This window comes from Sphaerodactylus townsendi, linkage group LG07 (genome assembly GCF_021028975.2).
Source record: "Sphaerodactylus townsendi isolate TG3544 linkage group LG07, MPM_Stown_v2.3, whole genome shotgun sequence".
NCBI classification, from domain to species: Eukaryota; Metazoa; Chordata; class Lepidosauria; order Squamata; family Sphaerodactylidae; genus Sphaerodactylus; species Sphaerodactylus townsendi.
In genome coordinates this window covers 54,716,801-54,741,981 of record NC_059431.1, presented here as the reverse complement: position 1 = coordinate 54,741,981, position 25,181 = coordinate 54,716,801, and the positions used below count along the sequence as shown (strand labels likewise).

Genomic DNA, 25,181 nt, shown 5'->3' with positions numbered 1-25,181 from the left:
AGTTGCTCTGCCATAGCTTTGACTCTCTGTGTTGTGTAGACTTGACAAGAATCCCAAACATTCTAGAGTTTTAAAGTCTGAGTTGTGGAATTACAAGTTTTGAAGATCCCCCCCCCCCCGCCCCGCTCGCCCGCCACCTCCAAAAAAGAGCGAAACAGTCTCTTTCTTCTGAAGCCTTGTTTTATGTCTCTGGCCTCTTGGTGTCCTCTTGATATAGATATAATGGAAATAACTGTTTCAATTTAAAAAAAAATTGTTCTAAAAAGCATGAAACCTCCATCCAATTAAGTTCTTTACTAGCTGCATTCTTTTATGGTTTCAGTGGAAAACACTCATGAATCATTCACGGGAAAGAGAAAACATATTTTTCCCCAAAGATCTCTGATAAACACAGATTCCCCCAATTTGGCATGTTTTTAATTAATTAATATTAGTGTACTGTCAAATACAGGATGTCCAATATATCCCCTTTAACCAGCTTTCTTGTACAAAAACAGATGTGTGTAGTCTGGGTGGCCTTTCATCTAGATGGAGATGAGCCAGTCATAGGTGTTCACATTTAGCTGAGGGGTGAAGAATAGCCGGGGAAAGCAATGGCAAACTACCCCACAAAAGGCTTGCCTATAAAATCATTTCTTGCAGTGGTACCCCAGGGTCGGACACGACTGAAGGGGAAACTTTGCCTTTTTTATCCAGGAAATCCTATCTGGTTTATTCTGTCTACACCTGCCTAGTTTGAGGATTTTGAACAGCAAAAAAGTGACTTGCTGGTTTGGAAGTGCAAAAAGTTGTTTCCCTTCCTCCTTTATCCAAAACTTTTAGAAAATTCTCCACATGGCTGACTGAAAAAAGGCAAAAATCTCTAAATGAGAATATACCATGTAGGGCTCCCATCCCATCTGAGTCAATAATGTTCTTTTGATGGATGAAGTTGTTTCCATATAAGTATTCCCTGCAGACACAAAAGTGATACTTGCTGGGGTCTTCTGAAGGATCTCCTATGCTAGTGATGAAGAAGAAAGTCAAGAATTGCTCTTTGCTTTGAATATATTTTGAAGCAGCAGCAAGAGGACAGTATGGAACCCTTTGGCACCACCTGGGAGATCATTGCTAACCCCAAATTTACCCAACTAAATCACTATGCTCTGAACTCTCCCTTCTGTTCACTGGAAGACAGTACAACCTGTTCAGGTGTCTCTTTCACACTCCCACCTTCACCCAGGTGGAACAGCTCTGGCCTGCCAGAGACATGACTCCAACACACTGAAGATGCTGTTTCCTGTGGCAACTAATGCAGGATTGCCCTCTTCTGAAGTATAGTGAGCAGCTGACTATTGCAGTGGCACCACCAACCCCACTGGAGGTGAGATGTATCATCAGGAAAATAAGGGCAGGGCTGGAGTGAGAAGGCAGTCAGGACTGCTCCTCATCCCTTGCAAGTGGTTGGGATAAGGGATAGGCTATGCCAGGTGTACAGCAAGAGGAACTCTCTGCTACTGCGTGGATTCTGATTTGGTTAATGTAAAGCACTCAGAGCCAATTTAAAAAAATCATTTATGAGGTAAGAACAATAAAAATCAAAATGCTGTATGTGAAGCTTATGTTGGTTACAATTAAAACAAACTAAGTAACTCTTTTAGTTTCAGTTAATTTGTTTCACATTCAAGTTCTGACTAAATAGTGAACAACCCCCACTAAACTAAATACATGCAAGTATATAGAGAGACTTCTCTCTTTTTTTTTCACCACCTCAGTCTGAAGGCTCAGCTTAACTGTCCTAACTGCCTTAACTGCTGCTGAAGGAATGTTCATTCTTTTAAAAATTTCTCCCATCATGCAATCAGCAGGTTCCACAGACTTCAACGGATTGTTAGAAATTAAGCCTTTCTCCACACCAGGTCTATAGGAAGATCTATTTAAATAGGGCCAGGGAACAGGCTGGGGAGAAACAGCCTAGGACCTCTTCAACATTCAAAATGTTGATTGGGAAGAGAGACCAGTGGTGGCTGTGAATCCCATCCTCTCTCTATTTTAGGCTAGTCTAGGCCCTTCAGGATGAACCTGAAGGGAGACTTGGGCCAGAAGTATGGCTCCATGGTCTATCAAGTTCCAACATAAATGTACTTTTGTAGCATACATTGTTGGCTATGGGACATTGCAGATGTCTGGCTAAATACGAAGATGTGCATTCTGGTAAGACTGAACCATAAATATACCTTTAAAATACCATATTGGTATTTTGCAGATATATTTGACATTCCAGTGGAGGAATATCCAAAAAATGATCCTGAAAATTTTTGGAAATATTCAGGATTAACCATTTGCAGGGTTCCGTGACTGTTCCCCCTCCCACTGCATTTTTCTTTGTTTTTGCTTCTGTGTCTCCCAAGGTTTCCATTGGTTTGCCAGACTGCTTCCATCTATTTCAAGGCTGTGCCAGTTTCAATTGTTCTCTTTATAGTTGCCAGACAGGCTTTCGCCCCCCCTCCCCCCGGGCTTGAATGTGTTCTGTTGTGATTCTCCAGTTGGACATTACTTCTGTTGGGCTTGCACTGCCGGAGTGGCTCTGGGTTCTGTTGGGCATCCACTCATTGTCATTGGTTTTGCTGGGCTTGCAAAAGTGTCCATCCACCTTGAATGTCAACTGGAGAGATTCTTTGAAATTACTTTTTTGAGCTTGCACTGTTAGAGGAGCACTGGGTTCTGCTGGGCTTCATACATTACAATTGTTGGAAACGTGCTATCCCACCTTCAGTTTCCAGTGCAGATTCTTTGGTTTGACACTACTTTGGGGCGGGGGGCTTGCACTGTCACCGTGGCCCTGGATCCTATTGGACATATGCACATTGTCACTGGTTCTGCTGGTTTTGCAAAAGTGCACCCCCAACTGCAGTTTTTATTGTCAAGATTCTCTGATTTGGCAGTGGTTTTGTTGAGTTTGCATTGCCACAGTGGCTCTGCATTCTGCTGGGCATCTGCACGTTGTCACTGGTACTGTGGGCTTGCAAAAGTGCTCCTCAACTGAAGTTTTCACTGCAGCATTCCCTAATTTGATTTTGGTTTTGTTTGGCTCGGCACTTCGGCTGTGATTCTACTGAAATTACTGGGTTCTGCATTGGTTCCGTTGGGCTTGTTGCTGATTCTTCCATGGAAGGCATTTGACCTGTAATTTGCTGCTTGCAGACATAACGTTTGCCCTGTAAGCAGTTCGGAGAAACTCCAAAGAAAATAGTGGAGGTTGTCTGGAGGCACCTTGTTCAGAGGCTTATAGAATTGGGTTCCTTGGTCCAATCTACTTAAAATTTAGGGAGTATTTAAAGGATAGGCATCACCTGACATTTTGATGTCTGTACTTTTAAAAACAACTCCCAGCCACCCAGAAAATTTCCCTATGAGGAATAATGAACCACAAACCTTTGGAAACTGTGGGTGGGGGTGGGGGCAGAATCCTAATACCATGTGGGTATTTATTTTTCGGTGTTACTGGGAATTCTGATAATATTTCATTCCAATATATCCAAATCTTTAAAAGCCTGATTTCTTGCTAAACAAGTGGATATTGCAAATGTCCTTAGAACCTGATCACTGCACATCTCAATCTGCATGATCTCCATAGATTTCATGGCTTCATAGAAAATAATGTTCTGCCTCTTTCATTGGCAAAATTAGAATTAAGTCAGTTTGCATTTCTACAAACAATTAGTGACCAAAAACATAATTGACTTCTAGTCATAAAATGGAAATATATTTAAATTGGTAAAATGACTAGTATCCCCTTCAGTTGCAGTTGTCTAACGGCTTCAATGTATGGGTTTTAATCAGTACTAGTGTGTCCCTGGAATTAAACAAAAAGGAGAAATAGAACAATCACCAACTTACTGATTCCACATCCTTGGATCGTCTTTCCCAGTGGGGTTGCTCAGTTGGTAGGTATCATTTTGTGAGTATGTAAAGTGCGGTCAAGTCACAGCAGACTTAAAGCAATTTGGTAGAATTTTCAAGGCAAGAGAATAGAGGCACTTTGCCATTGCCTTCCTCTGCATAGTGACCCTGATATTCCTTGGTGGTGTCCCATCCAAATACTATGATATAAATGTGCTACATACAAAACAATATAAGATACACAAAAACGCGTGGCACATGGGTGCCGGCTCAAGCAATTTATATTACCTATTAGTTACTTGTAAAGTATGCCAAATTGTTGGCTATTAGACTTATCAAACTATTATATCTCCATAACACATTATATATATCCATGCAACACAATTTATTACAAGACAATCTTCTCTCAAGTCCATAATCATGTATTTGTTAAACCAACAATGTCCATAATCTTGTATATATTATTGCATCCACTGTGACTGTGGTGAAAGTTCATAACAATTAATGAAAACTGTGTTGCATGAATTGGATTGAAAAGTGGAGATATATATCTATATATATAAAAAGCTAACAGTGTTTTTGTTGATGACAGTATACCTCAGTAACCGCTGGGCCAATTCCTCTGAAAATTCCCAGCCACTGTAGTCAACCAGGCGAGAGTGTTTTTAGATGTTCACATACCTGAAATTTCACACCTGGCCCAGGTAAAACACCTTTTTCCTGGCGCTCCCTGGTGAAGGACATGCAGCTGCCTGTGTGTAACTGTCACCCTTAGAATGTTCGCACTGCTTAGAATGTTCACTCAGACGGCCAGATATGAGCAGTGAAAACAGTAAATAGGCAGTAACTCGTGTGGAAATGAAACACATACACACACATACACACAAGGGACAGGGAAGGGAGGGAGGGGTGGCATGCAAGGGAAGAGAGGGAGGGAGAGGAAAGGGACGGAGTGGGAGGCATGCAAGGGAAGAGAAGTGAGAGAGAGTGAGGGGTAGCATGCAAGGGAGGGGAGGCAGGGGGCCCAGCATCTTGATATGACCCATCCACCCTAGCGGAGGGAAAGGGAAGGGAAGGAGGGGGAGGGGTGGCATGCAAGGGAAGAGAAGTGAGGGAGGGAAGAGCGTGAGGGGCGACATGCAAGGGATGGGAGGCAGGGGCCAGGGACCCTAGATTCCCTGAATACTGCGGTTACAGTTAAGAAAACCAGGCACACATTACTCAGGAATAAGCTCAGTACAGCTACCTTGACATACTTTGAATGGCTGCGTCGCGCCCCCCCCCCCCGCAAGGAATGCGGGCACACACATCAATGACATCGCACAGTATCAGGCTGTTTGCATGAGCACATACTGCTGGCCTCTGCAATTGATTTGCTGCTGCTGTTCCTTTCCCATTTCACCACAATAAGCCACAGCAACGCGTGGCTGGGCCCTGCTAGTATGTATATAATATAGATAATATGTGTTATGGAGATATAATAGTTTGATAAGTCTAATAGCCAACAATTTGGCATACTTTACAAGTAACTAATAGGTAATATAAATTGCTTGAGCTGGCGCCCATGTGCCATCCAAATACTAACCAGGCTGACCCTGCTTAGCTTCTAAGATCTGATGAAATCTGACTAGTTTGGGCCATCCAGGTCAGCCCATGTTAAGGTGTCAAATTCAGAATTCCACAGATCATATTTGTGACCAAATACAATAATCTACAAATGGAGATACATGGCAAATGTTGCAATGTAAGGGTGACATTTTTTTAAAAAAAATCTAAATAATATCTTGGAGTAGGGGGATGTCATATCAATACACGTTAAATAGCTTCATTGTAATCTTTGTCTGAAATATTGTTTTTTCCCACTTGATATATGTGTATTTATATAGTACTATTGAACTTGGTGGATCATATTGATATGTTTGAATACTTACCAGTCTTATTAACAGATTGCTGAAATCTCCATATAAGCTAACCAGCATCTAAAGTGAAAAAAATGATAGCTGTTAGAAAAAGGAAGTATTTTTAACATAGAAAAGTTTCAATGACACATGTGTTCTCTGCTAAACAAATGTTACACATAATTATATGACTTACACATATCAAGAATCTATCTCCTCTTCTGGCTGTTGCCTATCACACAGCTAATGGGGGCTATCAGAGCACCTTGCTAAGCTTTATATTATTACCCTCCCACACACACATCTCATGAGAAGCATGGAGCAGCAGTCAGAGTCTTGCCTAAGAAGATGTCCCAACTAGGGATGACATGAACTGCATAGTGAACATTTGGCAGTGGAATGTACCATGCTCAGCTTTGTCAATCAGATGTAAGCTGATCACCAGGGTCTAGAGGCAGTCTGGTTGAATGGAGAAGACACCCTGGAAAAGGGTTCCAACCCCAGCCTATTCTCAAATTGGAGGGAGAAATAAAGAGCCTCCTTGCCTGCCCTGCCAGGATCACCTCACCACAACTCAGCTGGGTGCTACTCTTCTTGCCACTGGGCTGGCACAGCACAGGTGTGTATGGGAGAAGCAAGCCATCAGGCCATCAAGAAAAGACCTAACTGTAAAGGCCAATCTGCCCATATATTGAGTTCAATGCTGAATAACTCAATGTCTGCCAAAGAACTTTACATCAAGATTTTGCAAAACTGCATATGTATCAAACCTCTGCCAATTCAAACAGTCTTTAGTGTTGTTAAGATTTTTTAGTCTAGCCCTGGGTGGATTTCTTTTAGGTCGTTTCCCCACTTACCTGCGTGAGTGGTTGCTGCGCACTACTCTCAGTGCGCGTCATTTCTGATGCGCGCCCAGGCTTCCCCACAACTCCGCGCTCTACGTGGGGTCATCAAAAGGCGCCATTTCAAAAGGCGCCAGGAATGTTGCGCGCTGAGGGGGCAAGACAGTGGCAGAGTCGGGGCGGCTGCATTGTCGCCGCCCCTGTAATGGGGAGCGCCGGGGGACCCCGCGCTACTTGGGGAGAGTAGCGCGCAGCAGCAGGTAAGTGGGTAAACGCTCTTAGATGCATTTATTTGAGAACTTCTTGTGACTGGTTTAACTGTCTATTCCAACAATCACAAGCAGACTTCTAGTGCAGTGGGATAGGGGACAGAAGAACTCTACTGGGAAAGACTATGGGGCTTTCCGCACCACAGAAGGGAGCTAAGGTCAACTTGGTTCCCTTCAGTGGGGGGCGATTCCAGGCTGTCCGCACAGCAACTTACCTGGCCCCCTGGAACCGAGCTAAGTGGGCGGGATCATCTTGGTGCCTGTTTCGCTCCTCGATCGTGATTGGAGCTTGTGTTACCATGGGAAAAGGGAGCGTTCTTTTTTTACAGTTTTTACAGTTTACAGTTACATGCCTGCCACGACTCTCCCGTTCTGCGCATGCCACAAAAGCGGCTCCTGATTGGTTGAACGGATGAGGTGTTGTTTCGATAGCGTCCGCACTTCGGAAGCTTCTCGGCCAGTACTGACCTTGTTCCAGCAGAAAGGTGCAGTTCATAACTGCGACAGGGATGTCGCAGTTCTGAGGGGGGGAGGGAACTGAGACAAAGCAACGTTGAGCTCAGTTGCGGTGCGGATACACTGAGGTGAACCTAGATAGAAACCAGTACAACTCTGTCAGTGCAGAAAGCCCCTATGTGAGAATCAGGGTTGGCAACTCTGGTTTAGCGAATTCCTGGAGATTTGAGGGTGGAACCTGGGGAAGGTGGAATTTATGGAGGGGAGGCAGTGGTGGGATCCAAAAATTTTAATAACAGGTTCCGATGGTGGTGGGATTCAAACAGTGGTGCCGCTGCACACACGCACCTCCAGTCCCTATTGGGCAGAGAGGTTGCTTTAGTAACTCCTTCTCGGCACTCAGAAAAAATTAGTAACCACTTCTAGAGAAGTGGTGAGAACTGGTTGGATCCCACCTCTGAGGGAAGGGAACCCTTTGGGGATATGATTCTATAAAGTCTGCCCTCTAAAGCTGATGTTTCTTCCAGGGGAATTGTTGCCTAGAGAACAGTTGTAATTTCAAAAGATCTCTAGCTGCCACCTGGAGGTTGACAACACTAGCACGAATGTACATGTGAGGAAAAGCTGATTATGCTGTATTATAAATTAGGAAGCAATGGTTGAGGCAACCTGCTGAACAGCTACAACTGGCCAATGAACAGATAATCCAAAAATTGGTTCTCTATTCACAAGTCAGTGTTCAAGAATCCCTAGTCCTGACAGCACCAAGTTATATAGCCAGTATATTTAGCAAGAAGGAGCCCTGAAAGCAGATGGATCCATGTTTCTCTTCCTGCCCCTCACCCAAATTCTTAAAGGATCACGCTTTCTGCTGGGACAGATATGCCACTTCAACTCTCTCCATACATCTCCTTCCCAACAACACAAAAATGCAACAGCATCAAAAGCTAATTTGGAGTGTCCAGCCGCTGATATGGTGCCCCCTTACTGCTCTTTACTGCTCCCTGCTTTGGGGCTGTTACATCAGGGTCCCCTCATATTGAGGGGCCCGCTGTCCCCCCTTTTTGGGGGTAGGTTTTAAATTGGGGTTTTGGACGCCCTGCCTATTTATGTATTAACTGTTTTCTCTATTTTTATGAGTTTTAAGTTATTTTATTGATGATATGGGATGGAGCCTATGTATTTATATTTTATGTATGACTTGCTCCTGCCTGACGTTGAATTGTGTTGTTCACCGCCCGGAGCCCTTTGGGGATCGGGCGGTATAAAAATTGAAGCAATAAATAAAATAAATAAATAAAATAAATAATCTGTCTTAAAGTTGGCCAGCCCCCCCCCCCCCACTTTACAGTGCTTCACATTTCTGGGGAAGGGGGGGATAAAACATATTCTTCATTCCTCTCCTGTTGGGATACAAATGCAATCCTCTCTCCCACACCCCACCCCAGAAGTGCAATAGCAAGGAGAGAAAGAGTGAAGAGTGACAACCTTAATTCTTTCTCAGCATCCCTTTCCCCAAACCTGCAAAACACTCTATCAGGCCATTTCTACAACAGAATCTGAAAGACCACAAAGAAGAGTCAAAATCAAACACCATTTCCACCCCTGTCTCCTTAAATTCACTAGGCAATAATATCTCAGAGATATACAATTCCACCTAGCATCAGGGCTTTCAGACTATAATTTAGTCTTCAGCTCAATTAATAAAGGTGCTTTTGGGCACACTACACTCCTATTGCATTAATATTCTTTCTAACAAACATCCTTCATCCCAAATGTTTTCCCTTACATGACCTGACACAGAACAGTTGGAAGCTACTTCTAACATTCTACATTCCAATGCGACAGTCAAGTCTGCCACTGATGCCCCTCCTCCCCACAAGGTTTCTTTCTTTTCCTTATTTGGAAACGTTCGCAGGACATGTAACTCCTCCCTTCTTGCACCTTCAACCAATCAGGGAGTACAAGCTCTGGAGTCAATTGGATTATTTCTTTTCCCATGCCTTGAGTAAAGGAATCTGAAATGTAATATTTATTTATTGGTATGCTATATTTCTACACCACTTTTCCATTGTGTTCAAACCATTTGGCAATAAAATGACACAAGTTATAGCCAACCAAAACTTGATATGTAAAAACAAAAGCCAAAACATATTTTGTGACAGAACAATAAAAACCGAATCAGGAAAAAGCCCATCTAAACAATGTAGCTATACATTACCAGCTGAATTGAACAAGAAGATGCATCACACAGAAGTGAGCCACCACAGAAAACATTATTTCCCAAGCAGTCATAATTTCACCTCCTTTAAGGAAGGACGGATGGGTAACTAACCTTATTTGAGAATCTTTAAAAGAGAATTTGAACATGATTGCTGGAGCAAAATTTCTGCCTGCCACATTGCTGAAATATTTAGCATTCTTGAGCATTCTTATTGATTGCCTTGCAGTTGTAATGAAGTTCTGTTCTGCCAGAGGCGCCAGCCATTCCTCTAATAAATCCAGTCAATATCTACAGTGATGGGGAATGTATAGAATGTCCATATAGGCTATTTCAGTGCAAAAAATGTAGTGGAGAGACACATGCTCCCACAATGAAAGAGCCTTGGGTTGTATAGTCTTTATGTCCTACTCTTTTTTATGTTTCAAATACAGCTTTAAACATTTGCAGATCCCTGAGCTTGTTTTTCATAGGCCGTTTTTCATGATGAAATTGCACCTGGGTGGACCCGGGATCTCACGTACCGGGTCCATTTTGCCCCGGTCTGTGATTCTGCTTGGATCCCTGCTTCTGCCCCTATGCTGCTCCAGCTGTTTCTCCACAGGCACAGGGCTTTTTTCATTTGCCCGCAGTCTAGTTCATGCATGTGCAAACAACCTTCGTTTCCTGCATTCTGATTGGCCGCTGGTTGTGTCACTCAAATGGTGTCATTCTCCCCCATTCCCTTTCATGGAGGGAGAAACCATGGATTTACAAAGAGGAGGGGGGAAGGGGGAACAAAGAGCAGTCTGCCTTTCCGAGGCAGGACAGGAGGAAAGTGTGGGGGTGGGCATCTGCCCTTCTGTAATGGCTGCAGTGAAAGACTCCATTTAGGAGAGGAAGAGGGAGTCCTTTTATGCAGATGATGGGTGGGAAGCTGCAATTCTTTTCACGCTCATCTCTTCTCCTCTCTGCCCCCCACCCGTAAATCTCCCCCCTCCTCCAGCAGATGAATTTTTGCCACTGCAGCCCGGCAGAGGGTGTCCCCTTCCCTTCTCTTTGGGCTGCACACAAGCCTCTGCTTAATGTGATCATAGCACCCCACCATCTTTGCCATTTGCATTTCCGGCTCACACTTTCAGCATGGAAAGCATTGTGCGGGCCAGAACAGCGAGGTGGGAAAAATACAAAAGTTCTGCCCCGGATCTGCTCCTGTGGTTTTTTTACGGCAATGGGGTCACAGAGGGGTATGTAAAAAGTACCACCTTGCTAGCGATTTCTGAAACTTGTGGAGCAAAGGCAATATTGTGGGATGACTCTGGGTCCACACTGGGGCAAACACGCTGCAGCTCCAGGAGCCATGAAGAATCCTCACACCAGTGCTATTTCGCCATGAAAAACTGGCCCTAGATTAGCTTTGTCAACTTGCTTGCAGAGGCAATAATTTTCAGTTTTACTCTTCTACATGAGTTAATTTCCTGGCTTTCTTGCATTATAATTCTTTTAAAATAGTTTTTCTGGATAGGAGTGGCTGTGTGGTGAGAAACAAGATACTAAGTGCTCCCCAAAGGTCAATGCAGTTGTCTAGAACTTCCTCCTAAATAGTTTTTGCCTCTTTGCTGACTAAAATACTGTAACAACAAGGAACATGCTGGTAAACAAGGTTGCTTTCAAGAAATGTGGCGTATGAGTCAGCAATATTTGTATAGTGCAGTATATATGATGAATCCATTCTTTGATTCTTGCCAGTTTCCCAGAGTACCCTGAGATAATAAACCCGTTCCAGATTGTATAACAGGCTAAAATGAAATGGAGAAAAATAGATTAACTAGGAAGCTATAGGGATGTTTTCATGACTTGAGCCTCTAATATATGTAGGCCAGAAATAACTATGATGATTGTACTTCTACCCAACCAAGTATAATTCCTAGGGCTGAACTATTGGTTTCCAGCAACCAGTTAATGCCTTCTCTGGCTATTGCTCTGGGGTGACCTGGAAGCTTGTAACTGTGAGCAGCAGCGACTTTAAGAGCCTCTGACCTTTGAAACAGGGGGAGGTCTCCTTGAGGTGCTAAGTCCCTGCTGCCATTCCAATTAATATGTGAGAATTGTCATGGAATAGCAAGGACTAAGAACATACAGGTCCTCTGGAGTATACTTGCAGACCACTAAGAGTTTCTGGGCCCCAGAGCGAGGGACACTATTTTTGGTCTTTTATAGTGTAAATCCTAAACAAAGTGACAGTCTTTTAATCCCTTTGATTTTGATGTCTATAACTGTGTTTTGGACTGTATTGCTTAAGCCTCAGTGTCACTGGATGACTGGGAAAGACATACTCAGATCTTCACAATATGGGGGGGGGGGATCAAACAGAGCCCTGATTCAGATCAGAAGAGTAGTAAGGGAATAGAAGAAATGGCACTGAATTCTTCTACAAATTTTCCCACAAATGTTGCTAATTTTTATGAGGAATTATCCTAAAAACTTTTAAGGAGAAATTCTCTCACAAATTTTGCTAATTGCCTGATCCCCCTACCCTGGAAGGGAAATAACTCAGGCAAATATAGAATGCCTGTCTTTTTTTCCTTTCTTGGATTATATCACTTTGTCCCTTATAACACAGACCAGGTCCAAACTGGATTCTTGAACATCTCCTACTTGATTTTTTTTTCAAACGCTGGGAAGATCCAATCACGTATATTACAGTTTCAGGTGAGTTGGGCCCTAATGCTTCTTCTACACAGGAATGTACAATATTATATTAACATTTCAGCTCAAGTGTATTGCTGTAGTTCTCAGGGTTCTGATTAAAGGCAAGGTACTTTAAATTCTGTGAAACAAATATGCATGTGTATATTGTGAAGTCACAGGAGCTGCTGCATTATTTCAAAAAGCTGAGTTTTTCAGCATGAAAATTATATTTGCCATAAAATTAAGGTGCTTTTTCTAACTATAAGGAACTTGGTGTGGAAGTCCTATGTGATATGTGGTTGAATAAGGCCAACTGTGATATGTGGCAATTTCAATGAAGAGCTGAGGACAAAAGCCAAATTATAGAAGTGTCAATAGGAAATTAGAGGAAAGGAAACTGACAGTGACACTATGCAGCATGCTTTAGGAGTAATGGTGACATGTTTTAATGCAATAGGAAAGGAGCCATAGAATAGGGATAGTTTAGTTATGTGATGGGAGGAGTGATGACAAAGATGTTAACCAGAAGCTGGGCGGGAATCAAGAAGGCATGTGGAAAGGGCAATAGGAAAGTCAGCTCATCAAGTGGGACAAGCTAGGCTGGGGGTGGGGGAGAAATTTTTTTAAGGATGTTCAAAAGCCAATGAATTGTGTAGAATAAAGGTAAAGAGGTTAGAATGGACAGTTTTGTTTTCATAATTTAAAAAACTCAAGAAGTTAATTAGAAAGAAAAGAGGAGGGAAGTAGCACAGGTTTAGCAGGGCATCAATGCTGGAGAAACGATGCTAAGGGTTTTTAGAGTTGTTGTAGATCAGGGAGGTACTGTCTACTGTATCAAGAAACAAATAATAAAACAACCAGTTTAAAATATGTTTTCATCTATCTAAAACAGGGGAAGGAGTAATGCATTAAACAGGATGATAATTTAAGTAAATATATGTTCTATTTGATATGCCTATTTCTGTTAGTGTGTGTGTGTGTCTGAGAGAGAGAGAAAGAGAGAGAATGAAGAAATAGACAAGAGACAGCCAATAAAATAAATGTGAACAAGTTTGGCCAGGCATTCTAATGACATTAAGACCTAACCTGCTTATATGTAGATAATATTAGCTGTGCTGCTGCCTCTACTGAATCAAGATGTGTCATTAACTTCTCACAAAAACAGTGCTGAATTAAATTACTGCTGGTTGGAAAAGTATAAAATAATTCAGAATCACCTTTATAACACTTGGCACACTCAAACTCCACAATGATTGAGACACATGTGCTTCAACCAAAATATATATACAAATATAAAATAAATAAACCATAAGCAGACTAATTATCACTCTTTAATATTTTATGCTTTCCTTTAAAGTTTCAAAGCATGTTGCAGTTTTTATTATGTTCAACCTCATAACCCAGCAGCAAACATGTTTACTATTCCTCTTCTATGATTCCCACTCCCATTATTGCCCTGCATCCAGTGAAATGTGCAGTATTCCGCTCTTGTGTGCATATGTGGGTGGGCAGTGAGGTCATATCAGGAGGGTGTGGTCATATGAACACAGCTTCCATTTCTGCCTGTCACAGGGACATTGTCAGCATTCTGGTCCATGTTTGGCAGGTTGCAGCAGGGTTGCTGTGGTCCCTGGTGCAATTGCTATGTGCTTTGCACCTTGGAATGATGTATTTTATTTTCTTCCATTAGCTTTTCTCTCCTCCACTGACCAAGCATAGGATACCAACCAGCATCTTGAGAACCATGTACGCAATGTGCCTGTGTCAGAGTTTTAGGACTGAGTTGCCAATTCATTAAAACATCTTGATAATCCAAGAAGATAACTCCAATAAATCAGATTATTTCATATGTTTAATAGATACTATGGCAGGTGGGGGGCATCATCTTAGAAGCATTCCTTCAAATGTGAAAAAGAAGATGAAATACTCCTTCCGGAGGCCAAATCAGATGAGGATTTGAGAGCACTCACCATCCCCCCCCCCCTTTAAAGAAAAAGGCTCTTGAATAGGTGATGAATAAGTGGCACAGTGGGAGGTTTAAGATTCCTTCTCAGTGGAATTCGTTCAACTGGAAATGATCCCACAAAGATATCTGCCCCATTGCAGAAATGTATAGATACTGATAAGTTGCTCCCTGATACAGCCCATTTGTATAATATATAAACAAATTGTGGTTTTCTGCTTTAGAACATTTTTCTCATATGCAAATGTAAGTAGATTTGAGCAATTAATTGATTGAATGTTCAAAACCCATACAATTCAGTTTTAAAAAATAAATGTGTGAAAACTTTGGTTAAAACAAATGTCATTCTTATTGGAGTTTGCCCAATGAATATGTGAATATCAGGATTTTTTTCATTAATTAAATGATATTTCAGCAGATATTCACCTTTATTTCCCAGTGAAAGTATACTTTAATTTAAAATTAAATGAACGTAATATTGTAACAAGATCCTAAATTCATTTGGAAGTGGGTTACATGAATTTCAACGGAACCTGCTTCCATTACCCATTTTCTGTTTTCACCATGTACTGAATTATTGAATGTGTTGTTCAAGTGAATAATTTTACCAGGAAAAAATCAGTTTAAAAAACTGACATCCTTAGCTATGACCACACACAGCTGTTAATGTAACTAAAGTTAATCCAGCATGGCTGTGGTGGGTTTTCTGGGCTGTGTGGCCGTGGTCTGGTGGCTCTTGTTCCTAACGTTTCACCTGCATCTGTGGCTGGCATCTTCAGAGGTGTACCACAGAGAGAAATCTGTTACAGTGTGTAACAGTGGAATTCGTGTAACTGCGTGTAACAGACTTCCCTCTGTGATACACCTCTGAAGATGCCAGCCACAGATGCAGGCAAAACGTTAGGAACAAGAGCCACCAGACCATGGCCACACAGCCTGGAAAACCCACCACAATCAGTTGAATCCAGCCGTGAAAGCCTTCGACAATACATTAATCCAGCATGATTCTCATGGCTACACTACAAGTGCTGCTTACATTAACTGTATAATCAAGATTTTTGCCCATGGGTAACATACATAGCAAGCACAACAGTACAACCTTCTGGAGTTTGGCTTCTTCAGATTTATAAAGCTTAAAGCAGCCAAAGAGACTATTTAGAAAACTATAGTAATAGAAGTGCAGCAGTATGGAAACTAATCCACACAGAGAAAAAAAAGATATAAAACATCTGCAGAGGACCAGAAAAAAAAAGTCTGGTTCAAAAACAATAGCACATTCTTGTCCTTTCCCTTCTTAAAGGGCCTCTGCCACATGTTGGTTTATGCTTTAAAGCAGAGCATTTTTCATCAGATGATAAGTACATGGGAAGGATGAGATCTCAAAAGCTTTTCTTGCTGGACTGCGCAGATCCCAGTTTCCTGGCATAAAGAAAATTCCTGGAATGTTTTTGGCAACTGAACTGTACAGCTAAATCACTTATCAACTTTATGGAGAGTGCAGACAAAGCCAAAGGCAAGTGCTCACTGCTTAGTTATGTGACTATTGATCTCCTTCCTCTGTTAAACCAGCAGACTTGAGAGAAATGATAACTAAGGGGTTACAGTAACTGTTGTTGCAGCCAATTCTACAATACCAGAAAGCACAGTAAAGACCAAAGGCAAGGTGAAACTGCCAGTGTACTCAGTGGGTCCATATGTACTAAGTGGGTCCATATGTACTAAGTATATGCAGTAATAAAGCCCTTCTTATTCCCATCCATCCAGCATGAAAATGGAGCCCTTTCAGACTTTTAAACATATAATATCATCAACAAAGTGCTGCTTCCTATGTAGAGTTCATGGAACTTAATTTCTCATAGTGAAGTCTGTAAGAACTGCCCTCTTTAGCTTCCCTTCATCTAAATAATCGTCGTAATTCCCCTAGTGTTTACTGGATGCCATACTACAACTGCAACTCTCTTTTCAACTGGAATAGTGTTCCAATAATCTCATTAATTTCACAGGTCATGTAGAAGCTCTTCATCCAATGCTGATTGTTCCAGATTTGCATAATGAATTTCTCCCACCAGTCTGTGTTCCAAAGGTAGACCCATCTGTGACAGGATATGTGCTCCTCTACAAGGCCACACCATAGCCTGCTTGCCAGGAATACCTGCAGGAGATTCCATGGACAGTGCTCCTGCTGGCTGGAGGCTTCAACTGAGAATCTTTTATTTCCAAGAATCTTTTATTTCCAAACAGGATGGAGATACAGAGAACAGAAATCCAGATAGCAGTTTAGGGTGATGATGGGATATCTTGAATCAACATCAGTAATACAGCATTCAGTGGGGACATGGTACACCAGTGTCATTAAGCATGCAGAACAGATTCAAGAATCAAGCAACAATTTAAACTGAAATCTTCACAGGGATCAACCAATGAATCCAAAGTTGCTAAAGCAGGAGGTTTACTGGCCAACTTTAATAGGAGGAGTTATGCCGTGCAGGAGATGATGGGGAGATACTCACAGTCTGCAATACAACAGTATATTGCGTACACAAAATAATAATTAAAAGGAGGTGGTACTTTGCCACCACTTGTGATGAAAACACCTAGTACAGAGATGCCAATCTTTCTTCAGACACATCTGGAAGCCAAGAAACATTATGGCAACTATAGAAAAGGATGTGTAGGGAAGCCCTATGGAAGCTCTGTTGTCAGCCCAAAAGCAAGGAATAGTATATTTGTGCAGAAAATCTCATGAACAGACTAGAGCAAAAGTAATTCAGTCAAGCCAAAGCTTTTAGGAAGAAGAAGAAGAAGAAGAAGAGTTTGGATTTATATCCCCCCTTTCTCTCCTGTAGGAGACTCAAAGGGGCTTACAATCTCCTTGCCCTTCCCCCTCACAACAAACACCCTGTGAGGTAGGAGGGGCTGAGAGAGCTCCGAGAAGCTGTGACTAGCCCAAGGTCACCCAGCTGGCGTGTGTGGGAGTGTACAGGCTAATCTGAATTCCCCAGATAAGCCTCCACAGCTCAAGCGGCAGAGCGGGCAATCAAACCCAGTTCCTCCAGATTAGATACATGAGCTCTTAACCTCCTACGCCACTGCTGCTCACTATTCAAATATTTCTGCTCACTCAAGGTGCTCTTTGGAACAAAGCCTTGTCCTTGGCACATTCCTACCTTGCAAAAGAGATCCCAGTGATACCAGACCTCTAAGGACATTTTCCCCAGTTGCTTCCACATAGGGATTTTCCCCTGTATGGAAAGCAGGGATCCCCTGATAAAAGAGAGGAAGATCCTCAGAACATCATGCTAATTCCAAGAAGAACCCGTAGCATTCTGGGGGCATTCCCCTTCAATACAGAATAAAATATGCTTACTTTTCTTTTGAAGAGGAATTTTTGGAGGGCTGCAGGAGAATGTCCATGTGGATGCTTCTTTTGTCATTGCTATGGGGAGGTGCAAAGCTGCTGCACACTATCCCCCCATTTTTAGCCCTTTGGCCCTTCAGTTCCCTAATGATGATGAAGAATTAGTTTTTATACCAACTTTTCTCTACTTTTGAAGTCAAATCCCCACGATCAATTAATTGTATGATACTCATGCAAAATATCCAGGTTTCAGGAAGAACTCCCCACTGCCTGATCACCGAACACGATTCATCCCGGTTCTGGCGCTCCCGCTTCCCCTTATCACATGTTTTAAAGAACCCGCATGGAAATGCACCTTTTTTAAAAAAATACACGCTGAATCCAGATTGGTGGGGAGAATTGGGGTTCCAATCTAGATTTAATTTCCTGCCATTGGCAGTGACGCAGAACCTTCCAGCCAATCAGAGTGCAGTGGACTGTGTGCGATTCGCACACAGCCCTTTTTTTGTTTTGCGCCGGTGGAGGCTACGTGGAAACGTGGCTGCGTGGAACATGATTTCTGTGCCAATTGTTAACTAAAAGTAGACTTTTGTGCCAATGCAGCTGCATGGGTAAAGAGTACCAAAGCTGCACATAAACGAAACTTAGTGCGAAAAACAGCTACCGTCTTATCTATGCATGCACGTGGTGACGTAGCTGGGCAAAAAAAAAAGTTAAAAAAAATTCCCGCCCCAACACAGCGCAATAGCCAATCAGGACAAGGAAGAAAGAGCCACTGAGCAGATCACGCCTTGGATCATGGGGAGTGCTGCACTGTTTGAAAGTGTAATAGCCATGGATGTCCTCATCACACACACGCTGCAGTGGGGAGGGTGAAACCATGATGAAAAAGTGCCATTTCTTTTGAAACCTGGTTGTTTCTGGATTTAATTTCTTAGTGGGGAAAGGGCCTAAGGAGACTCAAAGGGGATTACCAATTTCTTTCCTTCCTATCCCCCATCAGACACCTTGTGAGGTAGGTGGGGCTGAGAGGGTTCTGAGAGAACTGTGACTAGCCCAAGGTCACCCAGCAGGAGCAGGAACACAAACCCAGTTCACCAGATTAGAGTCTGCCACTCATGTCAAGGAGTGGGAAATCAAACCCACTTCTCCAGATTAGAGTCCTCTGCTTTTAACCACTACACCACGGTGGCTCTGAAATACTCTATGGCTCATTCCGCACACGCAAAATAATGCACTTTCAAGCTGCTTTCACAACTGTTTTTGCCATTCCGCACAGCTTCAAAGAGCCCTGAAAGCAGCTTGAAAGTGCATTATTCTGCGTGTGCGGAATGAGCCTATGATGGTAGGGAGAGTGACAGTGAAAATGAGAAGGGATTCAGAGCAATGTGTGGTCTCAGTGTGATGCTACTGTGCCTGAATCTTTACACAGGCATAATGAAGGGGAAAGGGAGGAATGGAATTGTGGGTCATGACACCAGTCCGCAAAACATTTTTTTCATTTCCTGAAAAAAACAAAAAAGGAAAAATATATAAAGAAAACCAATAATATAATAACAGTAGTGATGGATATGGACACAAGTCTCTATAAATACAGTGAGCAGAAGTGAGTGGAAGTGTTTGGGCCGAAGAGTATATATGCTGTTAACACCTGTTCCTTTACTACTTGGTGCTGCAACTATAGCAGTTTGCATTTTTGCACCACATGCAAAATCAGCCTCTATCACATGACTCACAACTTGCACCATTTTTACCAACTTGGTTTCAACTCATGGTTGCTGCTTCTAACATGATATGAGCTTTCATGAGTCACAGCTCACTTGTTCAGACGAAGAAGTATCTGAAGGGAGCTGTGACTCACAAAAGCTCATACCCTGCCAGAAATTCTAGTTAGTCTTTAAGGTGATACTCAACTCTTGCTCTCTTGCTCTTTTCTGCTGCTACAGACTAATACAGCTACTCATTGTGAGTTACCTCTAACATAACCCTTGAACATTCTTCCCTTCTGGTTGTTGTGGGTTTTCCGGGCTGGGTTGCCAGGGTCTGGTAGATTTTGTTCCTAACGTTTTGCCTGCATCTGTGGCTGGCGTCTTCAGAGGTGTATCACAGAGAGAAGTCTGTTACACACTGTGTCAAGAGAGAAGGGAATGTTTGGAGTATATATTGTCCATGTCCCAGGGTGGGGAACCAATCAGTGAGTGATTGGGTGGAACTTGTTAGGCAAAGATGTGGTTGATAGTATTGTATTGTGGGTGAGGCTTATCAGTCCAGGGAGTCATTCACTTTTTCATGCCCTACAGCAGCAGCAGTATTGGTGAATGCAAATTCTGTGTTTGGGTAGAGTCCATTGTTCATGAACTTAGCATGCCCTTGAAATTTGTTTTTGGTGTTTTTAAGTACTGGTAGCCAAGCTTTGGTAATTCTCAGAGTCTCTTCTTTCCTATTGAAGTTGTCTTGGTGTTTGTGAATTTCAATGGCCTCCCTGTGCAGTCTGACAAAGTAACCTTTTGAATTGTCCAGAATTTCAGTGTTTTCAAATAAAATGTTATGTGCAGTTTTGTTTATTTAAGACATGTTCTGCAACTGCAGATTTTTCAGGATGGTTAAGCCGACCATGTCTTTCATGCTCCTTAATACGAGTCTGAATGCTGCATTTTGTGGTTCCTTTGTAGACCTTTCCACTGCTGCAGGGTGTGCGATAGACTCCTGCAGAAGTGAGCGGATCTCTCTTGTCCTTTGCTGAGCGTAGCATCTGCTGTATTTTCCTGGTAGGTTTGAGGATGGCTTGTAGGTTGTTTCTTCATCAGTTTCCCTATTTGATCAGTGATTCCCTTGATGTATGGTAGAAATATTTTTCTTGTGGTGGGCTGTTTCTCAGCCCTCTGGGTTTCTCTTGGTCTTAAAGCTCTTCTGATTTCTGTTGTGGAGTAGCCATTAGCTTGCAGAGCCCAGTCTAGATGATTGATTTCATCAGGGAGGAGGTGAGGTTCACAAATTCGTTTTGCACGATCTGTCAGAGTTTTGGTTATGCCCCTTTTCTGTTGTGGATGGTGATTGGAGTTTTTATGTAGATACTGGTCTCTGTGTGTTGGTTTTCTGTATACTGTGTGGCCCAATTGGTGGTTGGGTCTGCGAAAGACCAAGACATCTAAAAAAGGCAGTTTTCCTTCTTTTTCAGTTTCCATGGTAAATTGGATGTTTGGGTGGATGCAGTTAAGGTGGTCCAGAAAGTTCAGGAGTTCCTCCTCACCATGGCTCCAGATTGTAAAAGTGTCATCCACAAATCAGAACCAAGTTGCGGGTTTCCTGGGTGCTGTTTTGAGGGCTTGTTTCTCAAAATGTTCCATGTAAAAATTGGCTATCACCGGGCTGAGGGGACTTCCCATGGCTGCTCCATCTGTCTGCTCACACAACAACCAGTTGAATCCGGCCGTGAAAGCCTTTGACAATACTTCTTCCTTCCTTTATAAGTAGTTTACAGGGCCCAGGAGCATCTTCCTCTTTAAGACAGAAAGCATAATTCTGACTTCATCCAGATTCTCCTCCCCTTTACAAGTCTGGAAATTAAATGCTTTCTTTCTTATTATTTTCATCTGCTATATTTCATCAGTCTGACTGTCTATTCCATTTACATCCTGCCTTTCTGCCCTATGGGGACCCAAAGCAGCTTATATAATTATCTTCTGCTCCATTTTATATCTTCACAACAATTCTTTTAAGGAGGTTGGGCTGAGACTGAGTGGCCAAGGTCATCCTTCAATTTTCCATGGCAGACTGGGGTTCATACTTGGGTTTCTGAGATCCTAGTCAAATGCAATAACTATACCATATAAATTGCTCAGTTTGTGTTTAATACCCAACCTTTGCTGCATATTCTGCTACGTCCTCTGACTTTCAACCCCCTTAGTGCCACCTTGTGCGTCCTTTCTCTTGATCTTTTCTTGGACTTTTGCTCAGATTCCCACTTGGACTCCAGCGACTCTCTTGGAAGTCCTAGCCTGCTAGGAAATTTTTTTTTTGCCTTGGTGACTGCCCAGGTGCTTTTCAACCTCCCCAGATGACTTCCCCATGCAGAAGCATGCCTGAGTAGGTAATTACAATCCTCTGGTTTTCCAACAGTTTTCTCTCTTTAACCATAAGTCTTCCCTGTTGAGTTTACACATGGCAAACCTGTGTGGGCCTTTGGAATATTTACTTTCACTGTAAGCTTTCTGGCCCTTAATGCTATTTCTTGACCTGGTACAATTCTGACTGCATAAGTGTACTTTATTCTGCTTTAATGTTCTAATACATCCATATCTTAGTTTTCTTTCCAAATTTGCCCTGGAGCCAGTCTCTTTGTCACAGGCCATTTATGAATGCAATACTAACAACTGATTTAACTTCACTTCACAGTGCAGTTTTCCTGTTTACACCATTCTTTTTTCCCTACAGTTTGTTTGTTTCCTATCCAAGCCAATGCACCTTTTTGCCCACCCCAAAGAGGTGGGTGGGCAAAAAGGTGCATTGGCCTTGCAACCTCCATTTGGGATACTTCCTATCACTTTGGGGGTGGGGGTTGCAGGGGTACAGCTACAGAAATTGACACTTGGGGCAGTCTCTCAAATTGCACACCCCCCCCCCCAACACATACACAGCTAATGCAGGCAGGCAGAAATGAACCTCAACCGCCACTGATGTTCCACGATATGACTGGCTGCACCTGCAAAGCTACAAGCCACAATGTTGTGGAGGTTTTTTTAAAGGAAAAGGGGCCTCCCTGCAACAGCTCAGCAATGTTACGTAGCTTCTTCCTCACTATGGAGGACAGGGTGGAAGGGAGGGAAATAAAGTGCTTCCTGCCTGGCTGTTCACTCAAGAGCTGCTCCACCCAGTGTCATACCGCTAATGGGGACATGGGGTATTCCCAGTGGTGGGATCCAAATAATTTAACAACTGGTTGTTTACAAGCGCCATTTTAACAACCGGTTCTGTCAAAGTGATGCAGACCTGCTGAATTCCACCACTGGGTATCCCATGTCCCCGGGTGCATGTCACTGAGCCCTGCCCCCCTCCCGGCCTACAGGGAGGTGCGGCGCTGCAGCAGGTGGTCTAGGTGGGTGCTGTGGCGCTTGTCCCGAGTTACCCCCTTGAGCCCTGCCCTCCCTGCTGGCTCCCACAAGTGGGGCATGGGGAGCGGAACAGGCAGGGCTCGGGGAGGCAGTCATGCCCCAGGTGTTATTTAGGTCCGGTACACCACTGGCTCCAACCTGGGATTTTTCAAAAGGATCACTTGTTTAGCAATTTTCAAAAAAACCAGGTTGGGAAAAATAACACTGGGCAGACTCGTTTTGGGGGTCAGACTTGTGCAAAGCTTCCCCACTCAAATGAATTATAGTGTCCCACACCCGTGTTTCTTGGCCTATGAGGAATGGGCCAGAGTCTACATGGGAACCGCTTAACAATGATTCTAAAAGAAGGCAAACCGTGTTGGTCTGCTTCAGAATTTTGAAGACTCCTGCCTGCCTCTAGTGTAGACTAGACGTTTCATTTTTCCTCCCTGACCTGTGACTGTGCCTGATAACTCTGCCAGCACTTCTGCCTGCCTGCCTGTGGCTGCTTGAACTCTGCCCGCCTTGCGGGCCATATCTGGGTTGCGTGTGCGTGTTGCGCATCTTGTCAGGTTGAGCGAGAGCGTGTCCGCCACCTCCCGGGGCGCTTTGTCTGGCTCTTTGCAAGAGTTGCGTGCGCCTCACTTCGGCGGTCCCCCTCCTCAGGCCTCCGAGTTTGTGTGTCACGGCTTGGAGTCTTCTCTCTCCCCGCCCCCCCCACTCGCGTGCACCATTTTCTCTCCTTTTCCTGACGGACGGAGAAAGGCAAAGCAGCCGCCGCTTCCCGCCCTGTCTCCTCAGATGCCCTTTGCCGCTGCCGCAGGTTTATTATTACAGTATGTGGCTGCTTTCTGCCGCCTCCTCCCCCCACCTCCGTCCAAGTTTGGCCCCGCGCCGCGGCTGAGCAGATCCTTGGCTTTGCTTCGCGCCTGGCATCCCTCCCTCCCGCCGGCCTTCTCTGCTCTTTATTATTTGTCTGGAAAGCAGCGACGGGTAAGGGTGGGGGAGGTGGAGGCTAGGCGGCTGATCGACGGCTGCGTTGACCAATGGGTGCTTTGCATTTGCCCAGCCTTGGACTCGGACAGAGGCAATTTGGGACCTCCGGCGGTAGCCACGGGGGGAGAGGGGTGGAGACCAGAGGAGCCGAAGCCCTTTGCTGCCCCCCTCCCCCCACGCCGTCGCTGCCGCTGCTGAGTTTCCAGCCTTCCCCGGTCTGTGCCCAGTGATTGGTCGGGTGGTTCTTCGGCTGCTAGACATGGCGGGGGGGGGGGGGACTTTGAGCTGCAGATTATTGCAGACTAAGCAGTCTGGCTCTGCAGCAGCAGCAACGGGAAGGGGGAGGGGTGTGTGCAAGGAAGGGAGAGGGGAGCGCTTGGCGCCCCGCCAGCTACCATCAGAATTAGCTCATTGTTCAATATAAACCAGTGCAGGCAACCAAAGCCAGAGAGAGATTTTCCCTCTTGCTGCCCCCACCCCCTTTTCTTTCTTTCTGATTTTTTCCCTTCCCCTTCCAAGGCTGCACTGTGAAAGAGGTGCAGTCATTCCTCCCCACACCCTCTTACCCAGCCCACTCTCCCCCCCTCTATAAATTCTCTTCTTGTAGCCTGCTCCCCCTTTTAAATCCACATTTGTATTTCAGATCATGTAGAAAGGACAGAGAGTGAGAAGGGAGCAAGGGCTTTTGTCTGTAAGTATATACATCCCCCCCCCCCCCGCCGCCTTTTGAAGAGATGTCTCCTCTTCCCAACTCTTTGTTTGGTTTCCTTTCCTTTGTAGGTTATTCCCCCTCCCCCTTGGAATGTGCTGTAAGCATATTCAGATTTTTTTTAAAAAAGAAAATATTCGTGCTTGTTTAATATTTCCAGAGAAGACTGTGTGAAGAAGAAACGTGCAGTATATATAGACTTAAATCTTTGTCTTTCTGTGCCAAGGGTGGATTTTAAAGCTTGGGATATTAATGGTTGCTTTGCCTTGGGTGTATTTTTAGAAACAGGCGTTCTTCCTGCAACAGCCTTCTACATTTTAGCATGTGTATCAGTTAAGGCAGCAATAAATTTTTTCTTTGTATTACTTATTTTCTGTACAGAGTCCACTACTGGATGGAGTGTGACTGACAGTGTAGAAGCTTCACTCATTATTTTACCTGACTTTTTTCTGCACATATAACCGTGCTTGAGTTTGCTCGAACTAATTAATGAAAATATTCATAAAATAAAATGAAAATGTTAGATATGCATGATCATTATTTTTAGGGAAATAACCTTGTGGACAGTGTAGTTGTATCCTGAAAATTTTACATAATGTAATTCTTTTGCATTCTTTTTAAATGAAACTTTCAGGAGGGAAATTGTAAGTTAATATTTTTCTTGCAGAGAAGAGATGCAAGCTTGTAATGCTTGAGAGAGCTAGAGGTTATGTAATGCAGTGCCATTTCCAAAAATATCCCCTCTCCAGGCTATTACGTTGTGAAAGTGTGACTGTAATACTGCTGCCTTCAATAAAAAAAAGCAGTTGATAGTATGTTTGAGAACA

The 25,181-nt window shown here is 43.5% G+C and overlaps 1 long non-coding RNA gene across 1 annotated transcript in view; it reads left to right on the top strand.

The window, feature by feature from the left end:
• The first annotated feature begins 23,954 nt into the window (after window positions 1-23,954).
• LOC125436174 overlaps window positions 23,955-25,181 on the top strand; it is a 29,437-nt gene continuing 28,210 nt past the window's right edge. Inside the window, exon 1 of the long non-coding RNA XR_007245011.1 lies at window positions 23,955-24,336. This is a non-coding gene — a long non-coding RNA (uncharacterized LOC125436174). The remainder of the gene's footprint in view (window positions 24,337-25,181) is intronic.